Genomic DNA, 16,297 nt, shown 5'->3' with positions numbered 1-16,297 from the left:
CTGTATATCTATGATTAACTTGGATCTTTTTGGCCACTTCACCTCAGACAACATTACCTCCTACTACCTTGGTGTCGTGGAGGGTAAACACAGCTTACCCACTTCACCTCCGACAACATTACCTCCTACTACCTTGGTGTCGTGGAGGGTAAACGCAGCTTACCCACTTCACCTCCGACAACATTACCTCCTACTACCTTGGTGTCGTGGAGGGTAAACGCAGCTTACCCACTTCACCTCCGACAACATTACCTCCTACTACCTTGGTGTCGTGGAGGGTAAACGCAGCTTACCCACTTCACCCCCGACAACATTACCTCCTACTACCTTGGTGTCGTGGAGGGTAAACGCAGCTTACCCACTTTTCTTTTGTGGGACCTTTTGTGGAAAAATGTATTGGAAGTATAGGTAGAGTTACTTTCTTCACTGCCACTGGTGAATCAGTTTACCCACATATTTTTGTAGTACTATATCACTGTTAGCATATCCTCTATACCATTACAAACAACTTACTGCCCAGGGGTACGACTTCAGGAAGTACAAAAGACCTTCCGTTACCCTATTACAACATGCAGGAGCTTGATTCGCTCCCGAGGCCAAAGGCCTGGCATAGCCAGTTCCATTAGCTACTCAAGACAGGAATAGACTGTTTTCCAGCCTCTCTAAAAGTCGGATGCATCTCACCCCTGGAGTCAGCCAGCCTTGACAAATGAGAACAAATAAATGTGTGTTGTGTCTCCTCAGTCCTATTTTGAAGTTCCCACAGCATTTGTAAAAAAAAAAGCATTATCAGAGCTATGCAGACAAATGAAACTACCCTTTTCTTATTTCTAAGGTGTGAACAAACATCAGATGTACAGTATCTGCCAAGTAATCCCAACAAATTACAGTGCAGTACCAGATGCTCATTAGCACTAGTTAACAGTACAGGCTTTCCCATTCAAACAGGTCAAAAATACAATGACTTTGTATCGCTCGCCGTGAGTCACACCTAATGAGAGTGTAACTTTCTTTTGATTCGCCACAGAACTTCAAGCCTTGAGCTCATAATTGTGGCAGTAGTCAGTCAGTCACACATTGCGGTGGCACCACCAATGAAAGGCACCTTGTTGCAGGACTCTTGGACTGTGGGGTGGGCCCCGGTCAGTACGATGACCTGTCACTTTAATTGCAGCGCTGTCACTCAGGCCAAGTGCAGAGATTCCTTTTATTCTCCCATAGCCCCCTTGCTCCTAAAGTGGTGTCTGACACGCGCCACAATGTAAGCATTTCGCCGCGCTCCGACAAGACGATAATAAGAATGACTTACCCCCTCCCCTGGACTGGAAGGCATTATGTGTTCTTCCAAGTTTAGAGGGCATCATTTATGATAATTATAGTGCTTAGAACCAAACAGCTCCAAAAGGATCTTGCAGTGAGCACAACTATGCCAGAAAAAAAGAAACAAATGAACAGAAATAGAGTAAATGTTGGATTTGAATTATTCTTCTCTGCTGCTATTTGTTTTATATCAAATGTGTTTATAGCTCAATAAAGTTGCTATCCGTAAAGTCAGTGCTACTAGCGGGGGGAAAAATTAGGGATTATTTATGACTCTTTGAAGAGGTAGGGTTTCAGATGTTTTCGGGAAAATGGGCAGGGACTCTGCTGTCCTAGTTTCAGGGGGAAGCTGGTTCCACCATTAGGGTGCCAGGACAGAGAAGAGCTTTGACTGGGCTGAGTGGGAGCTGCCCTCCCCTAGGGGTGGGAGGGACAATAGACCAGAAGTGGTAGAATGGAGTATTCAGATTGGGGGGTAGAGTTTGAGCATAGCTTGAAAGTAAGGAGGTGCAGTTCATCTTACAATGGTCTTGTAGTGGAGGAATAAGGAGGGAGGAGAAGGTGAAAAAGAGTTTCCTAGCGTTAGAGTGATAGAAATTTAGAGTGATAGAAAGTGGCTTTAGCAGCGGGTACAGAGGAAGAGACGGTAGAGAGGCGGGTGTGAAAGGATGGTAGGTCCTCCGGAAGTTTCATTTTCCTCAATTTTCACTCAGCTGCCCTGTTCTGTAAGCTCACAATGAGTCACTCGGCCTCTGAGCAGAAGGGGAGGGCCGAGACAACCAGGAAGAAAGGGGACAGAGCGAGTCATAGGATGCGTAAAGGGAGGAAAGTAGGGCCGAGGGAAGCAGAATGAGGAGACAGGAGGGAGAAGGATTTAGCAGAAGGGAGAGATGATAGAATAGAAGAGGAGAGAGTAGTGGGAGAGAGAGAGCGAAGATTGCGATGACACATGACCATCTGGGCAGGGGCTGAGTGGGTGGGGTTGGAGGAGAGAGAGACAGAAAAGTAGTGATCATTAATAGTGAACTGGAGGGGGTGCGATGAGATTAGTAGGTGAACAGCCTCTAGTAAAGATGAAGTCAAGGATATTGCCTGCTCTGTGAGTGGGAGGGGACTTAGAAAGGGTGAGGTCAAAAGAGGCAAGGAGGAGAAAGTAAGACGTTGAAAGAAATTAATCGAAAGCAGATGTTGGGAGACTGAAGTGGCCCAGTGCGATGAGCGGTGAGCCATCGTCAGGAAATGAGCTTATCAAGGTGTCAAGCTCATTGAGGAACTCTCTAAGGGCACCTGGTGGGCGATAGATGACATCAAAAAAATCACACTTTGGTAAAGTGAGTGACAGCATGGCATTCAAATGAGGAGATGGACAGGTGGGTCAGGGAGAAAAGAGGAAATCTCAACCTAGGACAAATGAGTAGCCCTGTGCCATCACCGCGAGGACCAGTTGCTCTCGGACTAAGAGAGAACACGTAGTCAAATGAAAAGAGAGCAGCTGTGTGATCCATGTCTCCATCCAGGGGCAAAAAGTCTAGGGACTGAAGGGCAGCATAGGCTGAGATGAACTCGGAGTTCTTGACCGCAGATCGGCAGTTCCAAACATTGCAAGACACCAGGAATTCCACATAGGGTACACCAAATTAGAAGGGTTGTAGCCAAGGGGTGGGGAGCATGTGTAAAGCCTACAGGAAGAGGAGTGGACAGGTATTGAAAACACACACAGTTTACAAAGCTACAAAAGAGCAAAATTAGATCTGTAAATAGCTAGGTAAACTATTTACCATGTATTACAGATAAGTCGCTTGAAAGGAAGAAAAGCTGCAGTAATTTCACTTCCCACTAGTGCCTAAAATGCACTAGCGGGAAGTCTGAAGTAAAATATAGTTTAATATTTTGAATGCTTCAATGTAATGTGAATAGCATAAACAAACACACAAAAAATGTAGGTTATGTCAATGTGTAAATCACGACAAACTACAGCCTCCCTTGGTCAGTCTGACCAGACACAGTATAGAAGCTTTCTCATCTCTTTCTGATGAGGATAATATGTACACTGGACAGAGATGTTTTGATCTCTCAGTAAGTGTACCAGATAGCTCAACTTCCTTTTGATCGACAACATGGATAAAAACAGGCTAAAGAGGGGTGGTTCCATTAGTCTCCTTGGTAATGAAAGCTACCAAGTAGCAGTGTTCTCTGGAGTGAGGTCCTTTACTAAACCCCTTTTGGCATTTTGATGCATCTATAGTCAGCGTTGGCTAATGGCTCCACATTGGCCTATTGATGCAACACGTCATTAAAGCTGTGTCATTTCCTGAGCGTCTGATAGTTTCTGGCATTCACTCAGCAGGGCTGCTGTTAGAAGAGGACTTGGAGGAGAGAGGACTGGCCTAACGACAACAAACCACCTGCTACATCAGCTACAATTTAGGGGAAATTGCCAAGAATCAACTCATTGTGCCCTCAGATTGTTAATATTGATGAGGTAGATGCCGGGGGAAAGGAGTGTTTTATCTAAATGATAAAGATACGATAGGGGCGTGGCACGCTATGACACGTGATGCTGTTCTCTCCAATAGGATGAGAAACAATCCAACAAGCGGCCGATTTCCGGTCTGGTGACTTCAATAAATTATTTCATAAAATATATTTCCAAATGCATCCATAGATAAACATTGCTGTTTGAATACAGTAAATCTGTGTTATGTCAAAACAGAAATTAAAATTCAATGCGCACTGATTAAGTTAAGTCCAGGACCTATTACTGATTACCTGTCTCACTCTTACTGACAGTTGTGGCTGCTTTGCATCATGTTTTGTTGTCTCTACCTTCTTGCCCTTTGTGCTGTTGTCTGTGCCCAATTATGTTTGTACCATGTTTTGTGCTTCTACCATGTTGTGCTGCTGCCATGTTGTGTTGCTACCATGCTGTGTTGGTTAAATAAATCAAATAAAAATGATATACATTTACTTGGTGGCAGCTCTATTATATAAGATAACTATTATATATTACTGTATATAAGAGGCAAGAGCTAGCAATGACTCTTCAACAACACAAAGCTCTCTATATTGTGAAAAAAATAAGTATTATTCTGGATGCACTCTGTGGTGGACGGCTGTTTGACCAGTGAAACAGGGGTACAGAGGGTGAAAGGTGAAGTGATAAATGACATTGGAGCAGTGACAGACACCTGGCAGCCTGCCCTCGTTTCTCAATTAGAAGAACCATTGTCAAAAAAAGGACTCTACAGTGACATTATAAATGTGTCTTGTCTAACTTGTTTTATTACTGGAAGACATCACTTTATTTTTGTCCCCCACGATGAGGAGGGGAGGGGACTGTGTATCTGTCTACGTCTTTATTTATTTTTGTCCCCCACGATGAGGGGACTGTGTATCTGTCTACGTCTTTATTTATTTTTGTCCCCCACGATGAGGAGGGGACTGTGTATCTGTCTACGTCTTTATTTATTTTTGTCCCCCACGATGAGGAGGGACTGTGTATCTGTCTACGTCTTTATATATTTTTGTCCCCCACGATGAGGAGGGACTGTGTATCTGTCTACGTCTTTATTCATTTTTGTCCCCCACGATGAGGGGACTGTGTATCTGTCTACGTCTTTATTTATTTTTGTCCCCCACGATGTGGAGGGGACTGTGTATCTGTCTACGTCTTTATTTATTTTTGTCCCCCACGATGAGGAGGGGACTGTGTATCTGTCTACGTCTTTATTTATTTTTGTCCCCCACGATGAGGGGACTGTGTATCTGTCTACGTCTTTATTTATTTTTGCCCCCCACGATGAGGAGGGGACTGTGTATCTGTCTACGTCTTTATTTATTTTTGCCCCCCACGATGAGGAGGGGACTGTGTATCTGTCTACGTCTTTATATATTTTTTATGTGTACGTATATAATGATTGCTCTGTGTTATTCTTGGTTTGGTCTGTATGGAAAATGTCAAATAAAATGTTTGAAAGAACCATCACAGGTAAAAGGGTTGATGATGGTTGAAGCCAGACTGTTATATAAAGCCATCCCATTAAAACCCAACCAGCATTTTATAGACGGCACTTGGGAATGGCAATGCTCAATGATCCGAGTTACGACCATCTTATATAACATGGTGTTTTGCACGGTAGTCATGACAACACAAAAGTAACAGAAGCAGGTATTTTGTTTCATTGCAGTTATTGCACTAATTATTATTATTGCAATAATGTGATATAATTCTGTATCTTGACATGTACCTTGAAGGCGGCTTAGTATTTTCCCTGACTGTTTCCCTACTTTATTACTATCCCAGGTGTCAGTGCAATATGAATGATCTAGTCCACAAGGGTCGAATGTATTCACACCCCTCAACTTTTTCAACACATTTTAATGTTACAGCCTGAATTTAAAATGGATTAAATTGAGATTTTTGTTGGTCATTGGCCTACACACAATACCCATAATGTCAAATTAATTAAAAAAATGAAAAGCTGAAACGTCTCGAGTCAATAATTATTCAACTCCTTTGTTATGGCAAGTCTAATTAGGGTCGGGAGGAAAAATGTACTTAAGTCACATAAGTTGTATGGACTCAAAATTATCTGTAAGGTCCCTTAGTCGAGCAGTGAATTTCAAACAAAGATTCAACCACAAAGACCAGGGAGGTTTTCCAATGCCTTACAAAGAAGGGGATCTATTCGTAGATAGATCAACATGAAAAAAAGCAGACATTGAATATCCTTTTGAGCATGGTGAACTTATTCATTACACTTTGGGTGATGTATCAATACACCCAGTCACTACAAAGATACAGGCATCCTTCCTAACTCAGTTGCTGTAGAGGAAGGAAACCGCTCCGGGATTTCACCATGAGGCCAATGGTGACTTTAAAACGGTTACAGAGTTTAATGGCTGTGATATGAGAAAACTGAAGATGGATCAACGACATTGTAGTTACTCCACAACACTTACCTAATTAACAGAGTGAAAAGGAGGAAGCCTGTACAGAATACAATTATTCCAAAACATGCATCCTGTTTGCAACAAGGCACTAAATTAATACTGCAATTCACTGTTCATCCTGAATACCAAGTGTTATGTGATGTATTAGATTTGCCCCAAACATTACTGAGTACCACTCTCCTTATTTTCAAGCACAGTGGTGGCTGCATCATGTTATGGGTATGCTTGTGTCATTAAGGACTGGGGACTATTTCAGTATAAAAAAAAATACATGGAATTGAGCACAGGCAAAATCCTAGAGAAAAACCTGGTTCAGTCTGCTTTCCACCAGATACTGGGAGTTGAATTCATCTTTTAGCAGGACAATAACCTAAAACACAAGGCCAAATCTACACTGGAGTTGATGACCAAGAAGACAGGGAACGTTCCCAAGTGGTGGAGTTACAGTTTTGACTTAAATATACTCGAAAATCTATGGCAAGACCTGAAAATGGCTGTCTAGCAATGATCAACAACCAATTTGACAGATCTTGAAGAATGTTTAAAAGAATGGACAAATGTTGTGCAATCCAGGTGTGGAAACCTCTTAAAGACTTACAGCTGTAATCGCTGTATCATGGCCATTATCCTGGAAGGAATAAGTGGACCAAGGTGCAGCGTGGTGAGTGTACATTTTCCTTTTATTTTAGTAATGTCACCAACAAAACAAGCTTACAGGGCTAAGTGCCACAAACAAAGTTAACTACCCACACTGAAAGGAGGGAAAGGGCTACCTAAGTATGATTCCCAATCAGAGACAACGATAGACAGCTGTCCCTGATTGAGAACCATACCCGGCCAAAACATAGAAATAAAGAAACCTAGAAAACAAAAAATAGAATGCCCACCCCACATCACACCCTGACCTAATCAAGTAGGGAAATAAAATGTCTCTAAGGTCAGGGCGTGACACACTGCCAAAGGTGATTCTACAAAGTTGACTCAGGGGTGTGAATTCTTATGTAAATTAGCTATTTCTGCATTTAATTTCCCCCAAAAATGTTTTCACTTTGTCATTATGGGGTATTATGTGTAGATGGGTGAGAACAAACATAGAGATTTAATCCATTTTAAATAACAACAAAATGTGGCCCTAGCCCTCACCCTCCGAATCAACATGATGTTCGGATGCACCGATCCTGTGCAGGTGTTGTTACACGTGGTCTGCCACTGCCAGCACGATCAGCTGTCCATCCTGTCTCCCTGTAGTGCTGTCTTATGTGTCTCAAAGGACAAACATTGCAATTTATTGACTTGGCCACATCTGCAGTCCTCATGCCTCCTTGCAGCATGCCTAAGGCACATTCACACAGCTGAGAGGGGACCCTGGGCATCTTTCTTTTGGTGTTTTTCAGAGTCAGTAGCAAGGCCTCTTTAGTTTCCTAAGTTTTCATAACTGTGACCTTAATTGCCTACCGTCTGTAAGCTGTTAGTGTCTTAACGACCGTTCCACAGGTGCATGTTCATGAATTGTTTACGGTTTATTGAACATGACTGGGAAACAGTGTTTAAACCCTTTACCATGAAGATCTGTGAAGTTATTTTGATTTTTTACAAATTATCTTTGAAAGACAAGGTCCTGAAACAGGGACGTTTCTTTTTTTGCTGAGTTTATAATATTCAGACTGGCTGACACAGGCTCATCAGTAGGAGAGACAGACACACTGCTGTTATCTGCTGAGGGATTTCCCCTGATTGCAGCTCATCTAAAACACACCGTATTGATTTCCTATTAACACGACTCTCATATCCGTGGAAAGAGGCTGCTAGGCCTGATGATAAGGTGGTGGTTAAGGAGGCGGACCAGAGTTATTAACTTCTTATTTGGCCTGTATTCATTACATTATCTTGTTTCTGGACAGTAATTGCTTCAATCTTGTATATGTTATAGGTTTTGACAAAGATTTGATTGTACATTTTGTATTTCTGAATTTACATTTGAAATCATTTGAATATACATATATCATCCAGTGGATGAAAGCAACAAGAAAAAACTGAACCGAGGGGCCTGTGGAGCTGTCAGTGTCAACTACGGCTGTTGAAACCCTTTTCTTCCACCGCAATCACAGGGACGAAAGATGAAAGGTTGTGATGCAAACGTATTGATATAAGTGGCCCAAAATAGACGTTTTACCCCGCGGACAAGAGCACACTGAAATCAACTTTCATTACACTTCCCACCGCACTGATTTGCTTTGACGCGAGCATCCAGTCCCATGAATAACCACGACATGTTAATTCATGTTTACTCTGGCGATGGGGATTCTGAACTACACGTCTTCAGAATGAGAGCTGCTCATGTCTCAGCAGGGTGCCACGTATGGGCATTTGGAGACAGCAACAGAAACTGGCGGAACATTTTATAGTTGATTATGCACTGAATGCGGTTGTTATTAATGAAAGTATTCTCCTGTGTTGTGTACATTGGGGATAGGGTCTGGGATCAAATGGCATCCTGTGGTGAACAGGGCCTCCATTAGAGAACCCAAACTAATTACCAGAAATAATTAAGAACATTTTATATAGAAAAAAACAAATGTCTTCCTCCAATTTATCAAGCTAGCTGCAGTGTAGGTCATAACGTGCTACTATCCTAACTCCAAAGACATGAATCAACTCTTGTTCTCTCTAAACAGTGTTTGGCCGTGACGCACACAGGCTTCTCTCTAGAGACCTCATCAGCCAAGGGAAAGACACGATGCCACCTGGCTGGTGTTCTGTGTACCCGTGTGCCTGAGGTACCCTGTTCCCTTGTCTCACAGTCAGTGCTTCACTAAAGCCTGTCTGAGAATAGTAATTAAGGGACGTGGGAGGCCTTTTCTCTTTCTGTCGTTTAAATTGGAAACCTGAGCCTTCACGGCCATCACTGTGTTATAACCGGCACAACAGGTGCAGTTTGGTGGTACACTCCTGCCACCGCCTCTGAGTCCCAGCAAGTGATAATAACAGGATGGAGCTGGGATCAGAGCCCTCCACTTGTTGGGTTGATTTACATGCTGTGCAGAGATGGCGAGGCGACGTGAATCACCGGGAGAGACAGAGAGAGGACACGGTGGGAGGACATGAGCATGACTCTTGATGCAGCTGTTCATCGAGCCCATCAACTCACAAAGATGTACAGCTCACCTCCCGGCAGCTCACTTATCCACAAATGTCTGCAGCAACAGCTGTCCCGGGAAAATGCTTCAGCATCCCGAAAACACCACGAGCATGCAGAAAAACTCACACTGGCACTACTTAAGATACAAAAGATTCCAATGTATCCACACACTACTTACTGGGCTTAGCTAACAATGATTAGTAGATGGATAGCAATTATTCACTAAAGGAAAACTATTTCTTAATGCAACTTTACCATGACGCACAACACCCACAAGCCGTTCATTGACGAGGCAGCCAGGTCAGTGGGCTGTGTTAGCCCTGACTTGTTCGGCTAACCCCTGCGCTAGCCTAGCATACAGCTGATGTCAGACAGCCGGTATTGTAGAGGAGCTGTGTTTTTTTATGAATGAGCTGCCAGACTCCCACTCCTCTAAAGCGATGAGTCATCCATTGGCCCAGTGTCTTACAGTATGTCAGTGGGCTCAGCTGACGGTCTGCTGTTAGGAATAATGAAGCAGGTTTATATTTAGCGTACCCACACATGCTAGGGCGCGTGCGCACACACACACACACACCAGAGGAGCTGGTGGGAGGAGCTATAGGAGGACAGGCTCATTATAATGGCTGGAATGGAATCAATAGAATGGTACCAAACACTTCAAACACATGTTTGACTCCGTTCCATTGATTCCATTCCAGTCATTATAATGAGCCCGTCCTCCTATAGCTCCGCCCACTAGCCTTTCCTGCTACAAACAAATACAGGTCTACGAAAGTAGAAACAACAATGCAATGATGCAACGATGCCAGCAATGCAACAAGACAAAGTGCACTACATCCTCGGAGGTTTTACGGCTCTGCCTTAATGAATGAGCTTATTAACCAAAAAACGCTCAACTCAGACTCTCTGGAACAGAATGTACTGCGCATCTGTTTATTTAGCCACTCAAGTTCCCCTCATTTGTGCACTTACACTGAGACTCACAGAGAGCTAAGTACTGTGTTAAAGCAGTTAGAGATGTTGCATAAAGTTCACAGGGAATATCCATCATAGACTGGGTACACACATGAGATCACCCCTATCATCGTGCACATTATAAAGCCTCACTGTCTGCCTGATTGAATGATACCAGTACATTATTTCCCCCGTCCTCTGAAAGGCCTATGATGAGTTGGGGAAGTGGTCCTAATGGTATGCATGCTGGAGGAGTGACACGGGCTCTTTAAATGGCCAGAGGGATCAGGGCCTGTAAACTCAGAGGAGACTAGGGAGGCGTGGAGATGAATGCCCCTGTCGGAGGGGATAAATCTTCTTCATACCGCTGGCTGGTAGCAGGTCCCACCTCAATTTGGAGCTGGGTAGAGATAAGCCCTAATGACACTGTCTCCCGGGCAGACTAATTTATCCACAGGCTAGAGAGAAGCAGCTCTGATATCTTCCCTCTGGCGCACGCTGTTTGTGCCACTGCAGTATCTCTGTCTGTCTGTGTGTGTATAATGTACAATAAACCTTACATCCAGATAACAACCCAACCTCATATACCTACCTCACAAGTCTCCTGATTAGTCACAATAATCTAGCAAATACAATTAGCCAGATGAGATTTACATTTACATTTACATTTAAGTCATTTAGCAGACGCTCTTATCCAGAGCGACTTACAAATTGGTGCGTTCACTTTAAGACATCCAGTGGAACAGCCACTTTACAATAGTGCATCTAAATCTTTTAAGGGGGGGTGAGAAGGATTACTTTATCCTATCCTAGGTATTCCTGAAAGAGGTGGGGTTTCAGGTGTCTCCGGAAGGTGGTGATTGACTCCGCTGAGATGGTTACCTCAGTGCCTCCCTGTGGTTCTCCTAATAGCAAATAGTGGGCTCAAATCAAGCCGATATTGAGGATTCCATACGCAAAAGAATTCAAATCAACCTAATGATTACTTCAAATACAGGTTATTTGATTTGGGTTCATCTCGAGAAAATGTGTCTCTCCAAATCCACTGTAAAGAGTGGCTCCATAATAGATTCAGCCCACTGTTCAGTGGTTGTTGGGTCTCCATAGAGATGAAAAGACAGACTTATAAATGCCAAATGAAAGAGGGCATAGCTCAGACACCTGCTGTGATCACAAGATGTTTGAAGTTTCTGTCCATTTCCTGCGTTTCAATCTCTGTCCATTCTAAATCGATGAGGCTACATACTCTTATAATTACTATAGGCCTGCTGATGTGTCCTTTAGTCTACCAGGGACAGGATGTACCACATTCCCCCTGAAATAACGGTTGAGTCACAGATGCAATACCACATCGACTGTGTGAGTGGCACAGCACATTATACTTTGGGACTGAAATGCGATGGGTAGCCCTGACTTTCTCAGACGCCTTTCCTCACACAGATAGACAATAGTCTCTTCTACTGCACTTAGTGGTTGTTATTCACACTTAGCTTGACAGATACATCGGTACAGATTGCAATGTTCTGTGTTATTCTAAGTTGTTTAACCAACTAAAAGTTGCGCTTTTGTAAACAAAAGGCTTCAGTGGATATTTAGCTCCAGCTCCCGAACCCCAGGAGCAGATTCTAAGTGTTATTTCTCCGGCAGTAATTACTCACCGGCTATCTAATCATGACTCCATTTAACCAACTAAAGGCCACTTTCCACTACTGACAATGGTAATCATTTAAAGGCAGCGTGCATAACCTGCAACACACAGGGGGGCCCTGGTTGCTGAGTTGGCCTACCGCACAGTCTCTATGGAAACCTGTTGGCATGTACTGTAGCAGCGCCTGGGAGGCTTTAATTTGTTCTTATGGTTACAAGCAGCTCTCGGCAATAGTGAGGCCAGCCTAAATGACAATCAAAACTGGACAGCAGAAACATTGTCCCCAATTGCATTCCCTATTATGACACAGCTTTCATTTCAGTTCATTGATTTGTTGTTGCCAAGTGACAATTTGATTGTTTTTCAGAATAGTTCAGAAGTTGAGGGGAGAATTGCCAGTAGAAACAAGTAATTGTGAAGCACAGCGCTAAGGGTTCACAAGTGTAGAGGAAAATGGGAGGGGAGGAAACCTCTTATGGATGAGGTATGCACAGTGCTCATTACTTCAATGAGCGCCAAGTTATGCATGCTATCGACGGTGTAAAGAAAAGGTACATTCAGACGTTCAACTGTAAACTGGTCACTTAGCGCCCTCTAGTGGTTGTCCAGACTGTCTCGACACAACGACACAACTCCAGCTTAATAACGTCTCAGTAGTGCAAGTACATCTGATCATATTTGTTGATACTCTTTAGCACTAAAATTGGTTGAGTAAATTATACCGCCTCACATAATGGATTGATAGGCCGTAATTATAAATAAGAATTTGTTCATAACTGACTTGCCTAGTTAAATAAAGTTTAAATACAAAAATACAGTACATTATTGCCATTGAATACCATAGATGCAGCCATTACGTCTCCTGTTGATTGAAGGTGGATGGCCCGAGATGGCTGACAGTAAACACCCATCAATGGAATGACATCTATCACTCAGAGGGGCAGTTAAGATAGTGGGCTCCCCAGAAATAGAATTCTGGATACACTCAACATGGGCAGCAGTCCACCCAACAGCCACCCATTGAATGGGGATACCCCTTATCGGATTTTGAACCCATAGTTAAGTCCTTCAGGCCAATACAACTGCATTCCCCACCCTGAGCATGGCAGAGACTAAATGAGCTCTTTACAGTTCCATGTGTGCCAGACCTGTCAGGCACGAGACACGTTTCCACCCTCAGAAATGGACCAAGACAAACAAATAAACATTCATGACGTGTATGTTAATGTGTAAAAAAAAAACATTTAGCAATGTAGTATATTATCCTTTGGCTTGCATTTGACTGGTTCAGTAACCCTCACAGTAGAAAGAGAGGAATTTAACTAACCAGCTACAAAGACTGCTTAGGTATAATAACGACCAAAACTGCACCCAACATTCACACATTTTATTAGAATGATCAAATCAAAACTGTGTTAACAGCATTCAAACAATTAGCTTGATCTGTGAATACGATATCAGGAACCATATACCTTGTGAACCATATTAAAATGTTTACATCAGACAACTACAGTCCCCAAAGAAAATTACAGCCTGTGCAAAACCTGTAAATACATTATGTAGGCTGATCAGTTATAGACCTGCTTAGCTAACGGTATACTGTAGAAACCCGCAAACAAACAAACAAGCAGGCCTATACCCAATCCTCAGGAAATACGATCAAGCAGAAGCAGGTGGATGTACCTAAAACGGCCCAAAGACAGCTAGGCTAATCTGATCATGTCGGGGTTGTTGCTGTGTGACTAACGTAACTTCTTCGCCCCGCGGGTCGCCTTGGTCGCCTTGGAGCCCCTCTGGTGGTCGCTGACGCGGTTCCGCAGCACGTTCACGTCGTACTTCTGCCTCTTCAGCTTCTCGGCCAGGTCAAACTGCTCAGCGTGTAGCTGGCGCAGCCACTGCCAGAGCTCGCGGGACTTCTCCGCCAGCCTCTCCTGGTTGAGGTGGTCGATGTTGAGGGGCTTGCGGCGTTCCAACAGAGCCTTGGTCTTCTTCTTGCGCCCCGTCAGCTTCTTGCCCTTCTTCACGTCCCCCTTCTGTATGTAGCCGCCGAACGCCTTATTGGAGAAGACGTTCTTCTTCCTGGCATCCTCCTCGTTGAGGAACTCGGCCTCCTCTTTCCGGCGGGTCCGCACCTCAGCAAGACGGGCCTGGCGCTCAATGTTCTGCTCGGCACAGCGGCGCTTGATGCGGCTGCGGAGGGCCACCAGCTCTTCCTCCTCTTTCTGGCGGCTGGAGAAGTGCATCTCGATCAGGCTCTGCAGGTCATTGAAGTCCTTCTCCAGCCTCTTGCGGTGGAGGTCATCAACTCGGTCATCAACCGTCGGGCAGCTTGGGAGGAGCGATGTTGGTAATGTACTTGGTCCGTGGCTTGGTCTCCCCCTCAACATGTTCCCTCTCCTCCTCATCTACCTCGTCCTCCTCATCTTCCTTATCCTCCCTCCTCCTGCTGCTCTTCTTCAGGCTCCTCTTCCACCTCAGGTGCCTCCTCTACTTCTTCCTCCTCCACAATATCCTCTGTGTCAGACATGATGTTAAGCCTGCCTCTGAGACAGTCAAGAAGTCAAGTAAGAAAGACCAGCGGAGACACACACACAGAGACCAACTTGTGTCCCAACAGTCAAGAGGGGAAGTGAAGTGAACTTTCAGGCGTGGCTGCTTGGGCTCTTTTAAAGCTTTATCCTGAATATGTATCCAAACCCCACGGTCTAGCAGAGATGTTCAGACAGATGGAATGGAGTCTATTTTCTCCTTCAACAAGTCTGCCCCCTCTCCTGAACCCCGACCCCAGACTCTCCCCATCATTCCTTTCTAAGGACAATCGGAGTGCCCTATTTCAGACGCACAACAGATGCACTCAGGTGCCACTCAAACCTGTGCTCTCCTTCGAGCCCGCAATCGAATGTATACGTCACAGTCACAGCATGGTTTTTGTCGGGGTCAAGAGAAGTTCTTACTCATATACTATGCGGTTATTTATGCACTTGGTCATCAAGAGGGAGAAAAAGAGAGACAGAGTATATGGTAAGTACACCTGTAAAAATAAAACAAATGAATGCTCACTATATCAATAACTATATAATGAACAGTCTATATATCAATAACCATACAATGAATGGTCACTATATCAATAACTATATAATGAATGGTCTCTTATATTCCACATAGAGTGATATATCAAGCACATATATGGGTCATGCACCAAAGATAGACCATTGAAAAGGCTTGTTGCCAGTTAAAGTAGCACTTCATTGTTAGAATGTGAACACCAGACAACGTAATTGCGATCACCTCACTTATGCCATTACGTCATAACCACCTCATCTTGACTGAAGCACATTCATCTAGAGGCCTCGTTTTTCCACTGCGACTTACAGAGCTTACCGCTGAGCGCATCCAAGAGCAAAGCATGTCATTACAATATATAAAGTACCCTTTGCAAGAACACCAAAGCTGTGTGTGTATAATCTTTTCAATAGTTGTCCTTCCTACAACTATTTGAAATAGGTTCACTTTGCTAATTGACACCTCAAATTAGTATCAATTTCCCCTAAATAACAAAGAAACTATGAAGAAATGCTAACCCACTGTTCCATTTTCATGTTGCACTTTGTAAAAAAAATAATAATAATAAAACCTCTTCCAGTTTGCCAGCCAAAGACGACCCTACCATAGTAAATACTATTTGAGCACAAGCTTTCAACTGATCATCCTGGAGTGCTGACAATAAACACCCGTCCAAGAAAGATGGGCCCTAAAAACACAACTTCCAACGAGAACTATTTCTGAACACTGCCTCGTCTCCACTTCGGAATGTAATTCAAACATTCTTGCAATAGATAGACTCCAGCTTTCAGGGTCGAGTGGATAGCTTTTTCAATGTTTACTTCTTGGGCACTGATGGCAACAATAGAATACAGTGGTCAGCACTTAAATATCCAGCCCTTGAGTTAGGAGTGCGAAAGGACAAATGTGGTTTTAGTATGGGATAATTGACAGGTGCTGTGCGTTGTCCACGGGTGTCCCCTATGAACACTGAGAATTCCAATAAACCACTGTGCCGTGGAAGATTGATCATCTTCGTGAATATGTAGCCTTTTCCTCAAAAGGCAACAGCAAAATGGCAGAGTACAGGCCTTGGACTAAGGGCTAGGATTTGGGGACAGACAATAGAAGGATTTTGAAAGTGTCCCTGCACTCCACAGCCTGAGACTCACCCCTGAAGATTGCCAGCCAGTACCCACAACTAAGAGTCACAGTATTATTAAGGCCAGTGCAGAGCC

At 43.7% G+C, this 16,297-nt stretch overlaps 1 pseudogene; it reads right to left on the bottom strand.

Moving 5' to 3' along the window:
* Nucleotides 1-13,538: 13,538 nt before the first annotated feature.
* LOC115133700 (troponin T, cardiac muscle isoforms-like) lies at nt 13,539-14,544 on the bottom strand (annotated as a pseudogene).
* Nucleotides 14,545-16,297: the final 1,753 nt, after the last annotated feature.

The sequence above is a fragment of the Oncorhynchus nerka genome, linkage group LG8 (assembly GCF_034236695.1).
Source record: "Oncorhynchus nerka isolate Pitt River linkage group LG8, Oner_Uvic_2.0, whole genome shotgun sequence".
Lineage (NCBI taxonomy): Eukaryota > Metazoa > Chordata > Actinopteri > Salmoniformes > Salmonidae > Oncorhynchus > Oncorhynchus nerka.
The sequence above is the reverse complement of the archived record's forward strand: the minus strand, read 5'-3'. Positions and strand labels throughout refer to the sequence as shown.